Source organism: Sminthopsis crassicaudata, chromosome X (assembly GCF_048593235.1).
Source record: "Sminthopsis crassicaudata isolate SCR6 chromosome X, ASM4859323v1, whole genome shotgun sequence".
Taxonomy (NCBI): Eukaryota; Metazoa; Chordata; class Mammalia; order Dasyuromorphia; family Dasyuridae; genus Sminthopsis; species Sminthopsis crassicaudata.
The window spans coordinates 30360825-30374947 of NC_133623.1; positions in this window are offsets into that span (position 1 = coordinate 30360825).

The window sequence follows — 14123 nt, forward strand, 5'->3', positions numbered from 1 at the left end:
TTTTCTCGTTCGGCATGACCAAAGTAGAAATACATCTGGAGGAATTGCACATTTAACACATATTGGATTCCTTGCTGTCTGGGGGAGGGGGGAGGGAAGGGAGGAAAAAAAATTCGGAACACAGTATTTCACAATGGAGAATGCTGAAAGCGATCTTTGCACACATTTTGGAAATAGAGAGTTCATTTTTTTTTAAGAAGTATTCCTTTAAGCCCTTTGCTTCCTCTCCCAAGGCTCCTTCTGGCCCAGGCTTTGGGCACAGGTATGGCACTTGGTGAAGTCCAGAACAATAGCAGCCTTAACTGGATGGGGATTTGAGTGTGCTCTTCAGGCTTGTTTTCAGTTACAGGCCCGAGGCTCCAGCTTGGAGCAGCTGCATCTCTCCACTCTAGATGGCCTCTCACCTAAGACTTCATACTGTCTTAGGCCAGCCCCAGTGCTTGTCTTCTGTGTGTGTGTGCATATAATGTACACATAGGTGCAGATGTGTGCATATATGGACATTTGCATATAACTATGTATGTGTGTATGTATGTGAATGCATATATGTATGTGCATGTATATAAATGTGTGTATATATGCATGTATATGTATAGGTGTGTATATAGCTATGCATGTGTATGTTCATGTATAGATGTATGTATATGAGTGTATATTGCATGTGTATTGTATGTGTTTAGTACATATGTATATGTGTGTACACACACACACATACACGCCTCCTGATTTTATAAACAAGGAAACGAAGTCCCAGAGAAGTCAAGTGCCTGGCAACAAATGCTAGAGGCAGGATGTGAACTTAGGCGCCCACTCTTCCCCATTGGCCCACGGGCCCTGGGCCCTAGCCAATCCCCTTAATGTACTAAGCCCTGCCCCAGCTCAGGGGAAGACCGGGTGCTTCCCCCCTACTCCCCAGTCCCTGGAAGGCTCCCTATGCCCACAATGACTTGGAAACTAGAAGTCCAGGGCCTGGCCCGAGGGGTGGATGGGTGATTGTGCCCAGAGTCAACACACCAGCCTGCAAGCTAGAGGTGACCTCTAAGCTCACAGAACACTAGCAGCACAGCAAGGGGCTTATGGGTTCAGGGGACCTTGCCCTGGCCAGGGGTGCTGCTGCAGGAGGTGTGGGAGAAGGAACAGGTTGGAGGGCCACATGTGGATTTCAGGTTCTGAGCCCAACTTCACTAGGGCAGGCAACAATGAAGGGGGCATGGGGCGAGCCAGGGATTCTGGGGGAGCTGGAGGTTCCAGGGTGTTTGGCATTGCCCCTTCCCACTCTTGTGTGAATCAAGGTTGGCCAGCAGGATGTTGGGTCCCATCTATACGTTGAGTCCCACCTAGCCGAGGGTCCTAACCTTCCTGGCCAACAAATCAAATACCTCTGGAGAGGGGGGTGGGTGTCCGAGATTGGACAGCCTGCTGCGAGAAGAGAGCTTTCTTGGGGGGAAGCCCCCTTGGGGGGGTCTCCCAACTTGACTCCAAGGAGAGTCAAGAGCTCCCCATTATCTGGTAAAAGTGTGGCTTCAAGGATCAGGAGGACTGAGTCAAGGTCCTTTGGGGAGCCCTGCTCTCTTCTTTGTGAAAGAAAGGAGTTAAGATAGCCAAGACCCCACTTCCTGCCCCCTCGGGCCCCCCAGCTGGGCCCTTCCTCTAGGGTCAAGAATGAGCTGGGCCAGCAGGGTGGTCAAGGAGCAACAGGAGAGCGTGCCCAGTGCTCAGACTGGAGCCGGAAACAAGTGGGAGAGCGCCACCAGCCTGCAAACGACCGGACTGTGGTGGAGTTGGCTCAAGGGGCCAAGCAGGAGAAATAGGAAGGACAGGGGAGGGTGGGTAAGGAGGAGAGAGACAGACAGGGCGAAAGAAGGAGATGACCCATTGTCTTTCCCATCAGGCTGCAGGTTCATTCAGGGCAGAGACTACTGGGACCTTCCTTCCCCCATTGATCTCCTTTCCCAGAACTCCAAAGCCAGGGTGAGCACCTACTAAGGGCTTCTTCACCCACAGTTGAACTGCCTGGCTGCCCACCTCCCCTGGGCTGGGCAAATTTACATATGCAAGAGATTAGAGGGAGGGAGGAACAAAGCCAGAGCTCCCAGCATGGCTCTTCCTCCTCTGTCCTGGGGGCTCCCTTAGACAGTGAGGGAGAGGCTGAAGGGGACTAGCTCCACCAACCTCCAGAGTTCTAAAGGCTCCCACTCCAAGGGGCCACAGGATGGAGAGCCAGATGTGGGAGGAACACAGAACTGGCCCAATTAGCCCTCTGGAGGCATAGGAAACAAGGTGCAGCTCTGCCTTCTGGAGCTGCTCTCCCACAAAAAGAAGCGAGAACCAAGGCAGTACACTGGGCCACAGAGCAGGCCATTCAAAGCCAAGTCTTCTGCCTCCCAATCAAATGCCTCTAGACCTTTCCATGGAGCCACCCAGTAGTCTTCTCCCTGCTGAGCCCTCCACAACCTCCTGCAGCTCTCCTGCATTTCCAGGAGAGCCATTCTGCCTCCTTCCCTGACCCCTCCTCTCCTTCCCCTCTCGCCCCAAGCCCTGCAGCTGAGTTACAACAGATGAGTCTGCCGTCTGCTCACCATCCTGATGGCTCGGTGGGGTAGGGAGAAGATGCCACCTTGGCCCTGGAACCCCAGACTTCTTAAAGTAGCCTGCTGCCCTGGTGGCAGCATGTGTCTGGATGATTAAAGGCCACCGTTGGGGTCACAGATGGGAAGGGCTGCTTCATCTCTGGGCAAACTCCCAAACAAAGGGCCAGGGCTCTAGGAGGCTTCCTGGGGCTGCCCTGTGCCAAGGGTTCAGCCTCTTCTCTGAGGTTCGCATAGCGGGCGGCAGCAAAAGGCCGAGTGGCCACACCTGGTTCCTTGGTAGAATTGGGGAAAGAGGGACCTGGTACTCTTCCTGCCATCTTAACATCACAGCAACTAACAGGTGACTAAAGGGCCTTGAACACAGGACAGAGAACGTCAGAACGGGGGAGACCTTAGGATAGAGAATGATGGAGTGAGGGAGACCTTAGGACAGAGTATGTCAGAATAGGGGAGTCATCAGGACAGAGAACATCAGAACGGGGGAGACCTTAGGATAGAGAATGTCAGAGTGGGGGAGACCTTAGGACAGAGAACATCAGAACGGGATTTCTCAGGACAGAGAACATTGGAGTGGGGGAAACCTTAAGGAAGAGAATGTCAGAGTGGGGGAGACCTTAGGACAAAATATCTCAACCAAATTAACAAAAACCATATGATCATCTCAATAGATACAGAAAAAGCATTTGATAAAATCCAACATCCAATCCTATTAAAAACACTTGAGGGCATAGGAATAAATGGACTTTTCCTTAAACTAGTCAGGAGCATATATGTAAATCAGTAAGCCTCATATGTAATAGGTATAAACTGGAACCTTTCCCAGTAAGATCAGGAGTGAAACAAGGTTGCTTTTCAATATTGTATTAGAAATGCTACCTTCAGCATTGAGAGTTGAGAAAGAGATTAAAGGAATTAGAGAAGGTAATGAGGAAACCAAATTATCACTCTTTGCAGATGATATGATGGTATACTTAGAGAACCCCAGAGATTCTACTAAAAAGCTATTAGAAATAATCCACAACTTTAGCAAAGTTGCAGGATATAAAATAAACCCACATAAATCATCAGCATTCTTATATATCACTAACAAAATCCAACAGTTAGAGATACAAAGACAAATTCCATTTAAAGTAACTGCCAATGTTATAAACTATTTGGGAATCTATTTGCCAAAGTAAAGTCAGGAACTCTATGAGCAAAACTACAAAACACTTTCCACACAAATAAAGTCAAGATCTAAGCAATTGGAAAAATATCAAGTGCTCCTGGTTAGGTTGAGAAAATATAATATGACAATACTATCTAAACTAATCTATTCATTTAGTGCTATACCGATCAGATTCCCCAAAAAACTATTTTAATGACCTAGAAAAAATAACAACAAAGTTCATATGGAAAAACAAAAGGTCAAGACTTTTAAGGGAACTAATGAAAGAAAAATCAAATGAAGGTGGCTTAGCTGTACTAGATCTAAAACTATTATAAAGCAGCAAAGTACCAAAACCATTTGGTATTGGCTAAGAAATAGACTAGTTGACCAGTGCAATAGGTTAGGTTCTCAGGACAAAATAGTCAATAACTATAGCAATCTAGTGTTTGACAAACACAAAGACCCCAGCTTCTGGGATAAGAACTCACTGTTTGACAAAAACTACTGGGGAAATTTGAAACTAGTATGGAAGAAGCTAGGCACTGACCCACACTTAACACTGTATACCAAAATAAGGTCAAAATGGATTCATGACCTAGGCATAAAGAATGAGATTATAAATAAATTAGAAGACCATAGGATAGTTTACCTCTCAAACCTGTGGAGGAGGAAGGAATTTGTGACCAAAGAAGAACTAGAGATCGTTGTTGATCACAAAATAGAAATTTTTGATTATATCAAGTTAAAAAGCTTTTGTACAGACAAAACTAATGCAGACAAGATTAGAAGGGAAACAATAAACTGGGAAGACAATTTTATAGTTAAAGATTCTGATAAAGGCCTCATTTCCAAAATACATAGAGAACTGACTCTAATTTATAAGAAATCAAGCCATTCTCCATGTGGTAAATGGTCAAAGGATATGAACAGACAATTTTCAGATGAGAAAATTGAAGCTATTTTGAGCCATATGAAAAGATGCTCCAAGTCATTATTGATCAGAGAAATGCAAATTAAGACAACTCTGAGATACCACTACACACCTGTCAGACTGGCTAAGATGACAGGAACAAATAATGCTGAATGTTGGAGGGGATGTGGGAAAACTGGGACACTGATGCGTTGTTGATGGAGTTGTGAACAGATCCAACCATTCTGGAGAGTAATTTGGAACTAGCCCAAAAAAGTTATCAAACTGTGCATACCCTTTGATCCAGCAGTGCTACTAATGGGCTTATATCCCAAAGAGATCTTTAAGGAGGGAAAGAGACCTGTATGTGCAAGAATGTTTGTGGCAGCCCTCTTTGTGGTGGCCATCATCTGACTACATAGATTGTTCTATCAATCAGTCAATTTATTATGCCAGACCCTGGGGATAAGAAAGATAAAAAGAAACCGGCGACTGCCCTCCGAGAGCTGACGTCTTCTAGGGGAAGAAGACCTGCAGAAAGAAGCACTCATAAACAATTTAAAAAATAAATACAGAGTTGTATGAGAGAGAGAGAACCTGGTAGCTGGAGGAGGGCAAGGGTGGGGTCAGGAAAGACCATGTGGAGGAGATGGCTTTGAAGGAAACAGGATCCTTCCTGAAAGATAAAGGTGAGGTGGGAGCAGGAGCTGGGTAACAGAGAGCTGGAAAAATCTGCACTGGGTTGATATTTGAAGGCAGAGGTGATGAGAGCCATCATAATTTATTGAGCAGGGGAGTGCTGTGGTTGGAAGATCCACCACTGTGGAAGCTGGATTTGGAGGCCAGATTAGGAGCCAAAGACTCGATTGTCTGTGGAACCAAACCTTCTTCATGCTCCCCCAGTGCTAAACCTCATGGGCTTCTCTGGCTTTTGGTCAGTTGCCTCAGTTGACTGATCTGTTTGCAAAGACTGGCTTCCCCAAGGATGCCCCTGATGATCCTCCTCTTAGATTGCACTGGTCAGGAATAGAACAGGATAAATCAGGGTGACAAGGAAGCCAGTTTGACCTCTGTGGGTGGGGAACATCCTTGGGCTTACGGAAAAGGAATAGATCTATGGTTCCTTCCTAGCCCAACATCCTGAAGTTCGCTATCACTTCTGGCTCCTGTTTTCTACCTTACTTGCTCTGGGGTCCCTTCTAGCTTCAACAGAAGGTGTTTGGAGAGCCTTCCCTACTGGGACATTGAGTTCTAGGACATTCTGCATTTCACGAGATGAGATTCCGTCTGACTCCAATGTTCTATGAGCGATGTTCTACGGCCTTGGCCCCACCATCCCCCATTCTCTGGGCCCATCAGAGCGGTCCCTGTGCCAAGCTCTCTGAGGGCAGGCCCGAGTTCATCTTTGGCCTTCTGACCCCTCCTCTCTGCTGCAAGTAAGGGCTTGCTTGGGCTCTTGGAGCTCGCCCCTTTGCAGGCCGGCCTTTCCTCCTCACTCAGTCTGTTTTCTATCCTGGCACTCTCCCCCCACCCCCTACCATGGCCTACATCGGTTTTACATTACTTCTGGCTGGGCCAGTCCATGTTCTGTTTTCTTGAGGGCCCTTCTCCCTCTTCTCGCCTATGTTCTAGATGCCATTCAGGCTCCGGCCTTCTCTGTTACAGTCACTGAAAGGCCTTAAGGCCCCGAGCACGTGTCTGGAGGCCCTTCCCAGGCCCACGTCCGAGACTCTCTGCTTGTTGACACTCCGGGCTCCAGGATGAATTGGAGGTTCCCTGTTCTAAGGCCCCTCCTGGCTCTGATATCCTGTGCCCCCCCACCCCGTGCCAGGTACAATATTTGAAGGTGCATTCGAGAGAATGACATCTGCCCAGAACCAGGGCCCACGGCCATGCTCTTGAAGCCCAGAAAGCCGGACCCAGGCTGCTTGTGAGTGGGGCGGACCTGGTGGGAGTCAGCTCCCTAAGGCGAGGAGAAGGGCCTTCTGCATCCCCCTCTGGAAGTGCGGCATGGGGCCTTGAACCAGGAACCTTCTGCCCACCTGCCTGCCTCCCTCCCTCCCTCCCTCACTGCAGCCGGGAACTTCCCCTCTTTTCTAGAACTCGGGGTTTGGGAGTTAAGAGGGGAAATAAGAGGGGGGGAAGGAAGAGCGGGCCAACAAGAAGGGACCTGTCCCTGCCTGGCAGCCAAGGCGCTGCCTCTGGGGGCAGTTAGGACTGGGGCCTTGTAAATCACCAGAGGAACTCAAAGCACTTCAAAGACATGAGCTCACCCGCCCCCATCATTCTGGGAGATGGAGGGAGGGGGGAAGAGGAGGGATGAGGGGGGAGGGAGAACGAGGGGGGAGGAGGAGGCTTCATCCCACCCACACTGGAGACACCCATCCCTGGGCCCAGATAAGGGCAGGAGGAGCCCACAGAGTAGGCGTCAGCCCCACTGCTGCCTTTCCACGGGACTTTGGCCATTCTCAGGCCCAGCCTGGGGTGCCCCCTCCCTCTCTCTTTGCCCTTTGAGGCTCTGTGTTCCAAAGCCCTTTCTGGTTCTTGGGGCCTCTTTGGTTCAGTGCAATTCACCAGCTCTACTGAGGCTTCTGCTCTAGCCCAGCTCTGTGCCAGGGGCTCGGGCTGCACTGCAATGGCCCCTGCCATCCAAGAGCCCCGGCTCTCTGGGCGCTCTGGTGGGGGAAGACCGGGACGGGCTCAATGAAACTTTGTGAGGGAGCTCTCCCGGGTGGAGGAGGAAGCCCAGGCCAGGGGTGGGACTGGGGGGTGGAAGGGTGCCCCTCCAAATGCCCAATACAGGGGGTGGTGGCTTCACCCCGGTCCCTCCCTCTCAACACCTGGAGTACTGGCCAGGGCTGCCTTGGCTGCCCCCAGCATCCACTGGGGCCTTTGCTGCCCTGCCTAAGACAAGGTCACTATATGCAATGCGCCTTGCCTGCTGCTCCAAAGAAGTCCCTCAATGTGCCTGCTGCCCCCAGCCTTAAACATAGGATGTCTCTGTCCCTGATTCTGTCTCTCTGTCCCTATCTCTCTGTCTCTGTGTCTGTCTCTGTTTCTGTCTCTGTCCCTGTCTTTCTATCTCTCTGATGCAGAGTGACAGAGGCAGAGAGTCTGGGTTGTTCTCTGTCCCCACTGAGGGCGGCGTCAAGATGAAGGGCTGTGATCGGCCCAAGGACCTCTCCCCTGTGATTGGCTCTCAGTGAGCTCCTGGAGGGGGTGGGGGGACACAGGTTTGAGCTCTAGGGGGTCTCAGAGGCCCCCAGGCAGCCAAATCACCTTATTTTCCTGAGAAAGAGGCTGGGGCAGCCCAATATTGGAAAGGGGTGGGATGAGAGGGAGTTCCAGTTCCATAAGGAGAACTCAGGCACCCAGCCCAGTTCCCTTCCTCCTCTTCTACTTTGGGAACCTCGGCTCCCTTTGAGCTCTCTCCAAGCCTGACTGACTCAGGGGAAGAAGACACCCTGGCAGAGCTATTCACTGTCCCCTGAGTTCTGAGAAAGGCCGAGAGCCCTTGGGGAGATGGGGAGGTGGACCAGACATGGTCAGCAGGTCCCCTCTGGCCGAAGGGTCTTCTAGCTCTCCCACAGTTTCCCCTCTGACTGTGACCCTGTACAAGACAGGGTGCCGTGTAATGATGTTTAAACCACTCTTTCCTCTCCCAAAAGGATGCCCAGCATCATCACCAGTCTGTTCTGAGGACGTCAGTTCTGGTTAAGTGTTGCCCCATTTTCTCTGACTGTAGGGAAGCCCCATATATTAGAACTCCTTCCCCCCTTTCCAATGAGGACAAAGGTGTCATTAGCATTCTTTCCGAGGAGACCAGCTCAGCTCAAATGTGAGTTCTTATTCCCTTTACTCCCCACCCAGGGTGTCTCCTAGTTATATTAGAGCCCCTCTCTGAACTCTCTGATCTAGAGCAAGTATCAGCCTCAGGTTTCACTGACCAGATGAGGTCAAATCTCCTTCTTTACCCACTTTTCTCCCACAGTCGGTGGCATCCAAGTGAGAATAGAGCCCCTTGCCGACCCCCACATCGAAGCCGATATCACCCACAGACGTTACTGAGGAGATAAGTTCAAGTCTCATTTCTTTGCCCCCATTTCTCCCACCCCAAGGTGCCCCCTAATGATATTAGAACCCCCCTCCCCGCTCTCACAGGGAAACTCCATATCCCCAACCAAGGCTACTTAACACATTATTGCAAGTCCTATGCGTTCACCCAATTTATCCCCAGACAGCGATTAATTAATTAATTGATTTACTAATTATATTTAAATTTCTCTTTCTATTCCAGAAGGGAAAGAAATATAAACAACAGTGGATTCTGAGGGCATCAGCTCAGGTCAAGTCTCGTTTCTTTGTCCCCATTTCTCCCCCCGCACGGTGCCTCCTAACGCTCTTTGCACCCTCTTCCCACTGTCAAACAGGGCGCATCCATCACCAATAGCGCTTTCTGAGGGGATCATGTTTGTGTCTCCTTTTCCCCAGCCCAGGTTGCCTCCCAAGGACATCAGAACCCCTCTCACCATGTGCAATGAGGAGCAAATAGCAGCAACCCTCTGGTCTGAAAGGTAAGTCAAGTCTCATGTCGTTGCCCCTTTTCTCGCTCCCCAGGGGGCCTCCTGATATCCTCACTAGCTTGTTCTCTCCTCCTTACTGGGGAGCCAACACCACTCATGGTCTTTCCTGAGGAGAGAAGGCAAAGTGTCATGTTTGGCTCCCTTTCTTGCCACCGCAGGATGCCTCCCCATGATATTGGAGCCTTTCTCCCCACTAGGGACTGGGGAACAAACACATCTTCACCCGTCCTGTCTGAGGAGACCAGGTCCGGCCAAGTCTGGCTTTTGTCCCCCTCTTCTGACGCCCTGCTCAGGATATGAGAACCCTCTCCCCACTCCCGAGTGTCGAGCAAACATCGCCAACGGTTTTCATTGAGGACATTAGGCCACGTCTCATGTCGTTGCCCTTTTTCTCCCAAGACAGGTGCCTCCTAATGCCATTAGAGCCCCTCTCCTCAACCCCAAAGGGAGCTAATGTCACCCACATTCTTTTCTGAGGATACCAGGTCTAGTCAACTGTCTAACAGCTGATCCCTTTTCTCGAACCCCAGGGAGCCCCCCAACAATATTAGAACTCGTCTCCCCACTCCCAAATGGGGAACAAATAGTACCAACACTCTTGCCTGGGGGACCAGGCGATGTCTCCTTTCTTGGCCACCGTTTCTCCCAACCCAGGGTCCCCCCCATGATGTTAGAGCCCCTCTCCGCACTCCCAAATGGGGAGTAAACACCACCCACAGTGCTGTGAGAAAGGGACCGCGTCAGGCCAAGGCTTATTTCTTGGCGCCCTGGGCTCACACTCTTACTCACCAGTGTCTTCTGAGGGACAGAGGTGGAAGCCTTCTTCGACCCAGGAACCCGCTTTGTCTCCTGCCCCCAGAAGGAGATCAGATGAGACACAAGACTCTTCTGAGATGTGGATGAAACCTGTTCTTCCCCTAACGGCTTCCCAGCCTGCCTCTGTGCCACCCAAGGCTGTTTTCCGAGATTGTACATCCATCCTTGCCCCGCACCCGTTCCGTCTCTGCTTGGAGTCCTCTAGCTCAGATGGAGAAGCCATCCCTCTCTGCATCATTTTCAGAGGAAACTGGACCAAGAACTTTTAAAATGCAAACACGTTTTCTTTATACAAAATGGAGAGCAAAATCCATACACACAAATACCACAAACACACAGACACACAAATACACACACACACATAAATATCACAGACAACCACAAACACACAGACACACAGACACATACACAGACACACACACACAAATACCACAAACACACACACAGACACACACACAAATACCACAAACACACAGACTTACAAATAAACTCACACACAAATACCACAAACACACACACGAATACCACAGACACACAGACACACACACACAGACACACACACACACAGACACACATCCCAGTCTTTTCCTGATGATACTGGGCCTTTTCCAGCCCCAATACTGTTCACCGAGGAGGCTGAACTGGAACTTACCTCACGCTGGTGTCCGGCCCCAAGGAGAGAAGGAAAGGTGCCGAACAAAGCGGCACTGCGGCCCTGCCCCAGCCCTATCCTACTGAAGCTTGTTCTCTGCTTAAAATGGAGAGCAAACGCGCCCCAAACAGGCCTTTTCTGAACAGGAAGGACTGGAACTCACCGCCTCCACTGTCCTCCCTGAGGAGACTGGAATGCTCCTCCTAGTTCTTCCTCGGCTGCTCCCTTCTCCTTCAGGAGGGAGGGAAACGTCCTTGCCGTCGTTTCTGAGGAGAACAGACAAAGATCCAGCTTTTTCCTTCTTCCTCTTCCCTTCCAGCTCTAGCACATTCTCTCCCCTGACTTATTCTGAGATTAGTCGTGATCATCACTTGTTACTGCCAGGCCTCTTCTCAGCAGGGGACGGGACTGCTGACCTTCCCCTCCTTCCCTCCTGTATGCCTCTGCCTCAAAGTGGAGGGACCATCATCAACAATCCTTTCTGAGGAGAAGGAACCCCAAACCTCTCTTGTCATTCCCCCATGTGTGCTGCTTCTAGAGCTTTCTTGCCATTGACATCGTCTGAGATTGACTTCGGACCCTCACGGGTTACTTGCAAGATGTTCATCACGTCACAAGCACAAAGCCCTTCTCCCTCTTTCCCCCTTTTTTTCTCCCTCAAAATGGAGCGAAAATGTGCAACCCCCTCTTCTTCAGGGAATAAAGCACAAAAGTGTTTCCTTCTCCTCACCATGGGCACTGTGGGCAGAACCTTCTCCCCAATCACATGTTCTGAGACTGACTTTGAGCCCTCAGCACTGGCCTCCCAAAGCTTTTCCACAGGGAACCGACCGACCCCCGTCCTGTCTTTTGCTATTTTTTAACTGGAAAGTGTTTGACACTATGGCACAATCATTTCTGAAGGGAATGAACGACAAACTTCTATCTTCCCCTCACCGTGTGTGCTGGTCCTAGAACCCTCTCCCCAGTATCATATTCTGAGAATGACCTCTGACCTGGACTGCAGACTTCTGTCATGTCACAAGAATAACGCCCCTCTCCGTCATTCCCTCTTTCCTATCTTTTGAATGAAAATTTGGGAAATGTGCTCTAAGATGCTTCTGTGCAGAACAAAAGACAAACCCCTTTCCTTCTCCTCTGAGCAGGATACAATGCACGCCTCTTCTGTTCTCCTCCCCTTGTGTACGCATTCTTCAACCTTCTCCTCACAGACAGATTCTGAGATTGGATCTCACAGGGATGGCTGGCCTTCCAAGACATTTCCAGGTCATGGGACTAACGGCCTTTTCCCCCTTTCCTGACCTGAACTCAAAAGGAAGGGAGATATTCAACGATGAATACCGAGGAGAATACATTACACACCTCTTTTCTTCTCCTCCCCACGTGTACTGATTCTAGAGACTTCTCCCTGCGGACATACGCTCTTATTGAATTCTGACAGTCACTGCTGGCCTCGCAAGGCTTTTCTCAGGGGACGAGTCTAAGGGCCTTCCCCATCTTTCCTATCTTCTGATTCAAAATGGAGCCAAATATCCTTAAGGTCATTTCTGAGGAGAATAAACCACAAACCACTTTTCTTCTCCCGCCCTCGTGTACCGTTTCCAGGATCTTCTCATGAACATATTTTGAGATTGACCGGGGACCATCATTGTTGGTTTCCCAAAGCTTTTATCAAGTGGCAAGCCTAACACCCTTCTCTTCCTCTATTTCGTATCTTCTGTCTCCAAAGCAAGAGCTGGGTGCTTCAAGGTGCTTCTGAGCAGAATAGCGTACACACTTTGTTTCTTCTTCTCAGCATGTGTACCGTTTGGAACACCATCCCCTAGCATCCCATTCGGAGAACGCCAACTGCGGGACTCCCAAGGCTTTTCTCATGTCTTAGCACTGATGCTCTTCCCCCTCCTTCCATCTTTCCTGTCTTCTGACCCAAAATACATGGAAATGTTCAACAACCACTTGTAAGGTAAGTAAATTTTAACCTGCTTTCCTTCTCCTCATATGTCCTCTTTCGAGAACCTGCTCTTCTCTAACATCTTCTGAGATTAACTTCGGAGCATCATTGCTGGCCTCCAAGGATCCTCTGGGGTCACAAGACAAAAGGCCTTCCTCCTCTTCTTTATCTTCTGATTCCAAATGGATGGAAAAACCCTTGATGTCATTTCTGAGAAGAATAAATTTCACATCTCTTGTCTTGTCTTGGATTAGAGAGTGTTAGAAAGAAGATAAAGAATATTAGAGAGAGAGATGGAGAGTGAGAGAGAGAAGATGGAGACTTAGAGAGAGAGAGATGGAGAGTTAGATAGAGAAGATGGAGAGTGTTAGAGATAAGAGAGTATTATTGAGAGAGAGAGAGATGATGAGTATTAGAGAGAGATGTTGAGTATTAGAGACAGAGAGCGATAGTGTTAGAAAGAATATTGAGAGTATTACAGAGAAAAAGATGTTGAGTATTACAGAAGGAGAGTTGGAGAGTGTTAGACAGAAGATAGTGAGTATTACATAGAGATGTTGAGTATTAGAAAGAGAGAGTTTGAGAGAATTATACAGAGAGAATTGCAGAGTGTTAGAAGATAGAGAGTGTTAACAGAGATAGTCTTAGAGAGAAGATATTGTTTGTGAGAGAGAGATGGAGAGTGTTAGAAAGAAGATAAAGAATATTGGAGGGAGGGAGAGATGGAGAGTTTTAGAGAGAATATAGAGAGTATTCGAGAGAGAGAGATGGAGAGTGTTTGACAGAAAGAGATGAAGAGTGTTAGAGAGATTGACAGTGTTAGGGAGAAAGAGAGAGGGATTGTGATACAGATAAGACAGAGAGTATTATTGAGAGAGAGATGTTGAGTGTTAGAGAGATGTTGAGTATTTCAGATAGAGCGATAGTGTCACAAAGAATATTTTGACTATTAGAAAGAGAGAGATGTTGAGTATTACAAAGAGAGACTTGGAGAGTGTTAGAGAGAAGATACAAAGTGTTAGAGAGAGATGTTGAGCATTAGAGAGAGGAACTTGGTGAGTCTTAGAGAGAGATGGAGAGTGTAAGAGAAGATATAGAGTATTATAGAGAGACAAATGTTGAGTATAAGAGAGAGAGAGACTTGGAGCATGTTAGAGATTAGATAGAGAGTTTCTGAGGGAAAGAGAGAGGGAGACAGTTACAGATAACATAGAGAATTTTAGAGAGAGATGTTAAGTATTATTAGAAAGTTGGAGAGTTTTAAAGTGAAGATAGAGAGTGTTATACAGAGAGAGAGAGATGGAGTCTGTTAGAGAGACAATAGAGAGTGTTAGACAGAGGGAGAGATGGAGAATGTTAGAGAAAAGGAGCAGAGTATTATAGAGAGCTTGAGTATGAGAGATAGAGTTGTAGAGTGTTAGAGAGATGATAGAGACTTAAAGAAAGGAAGAGAGAAAGAGAATGTTAGAG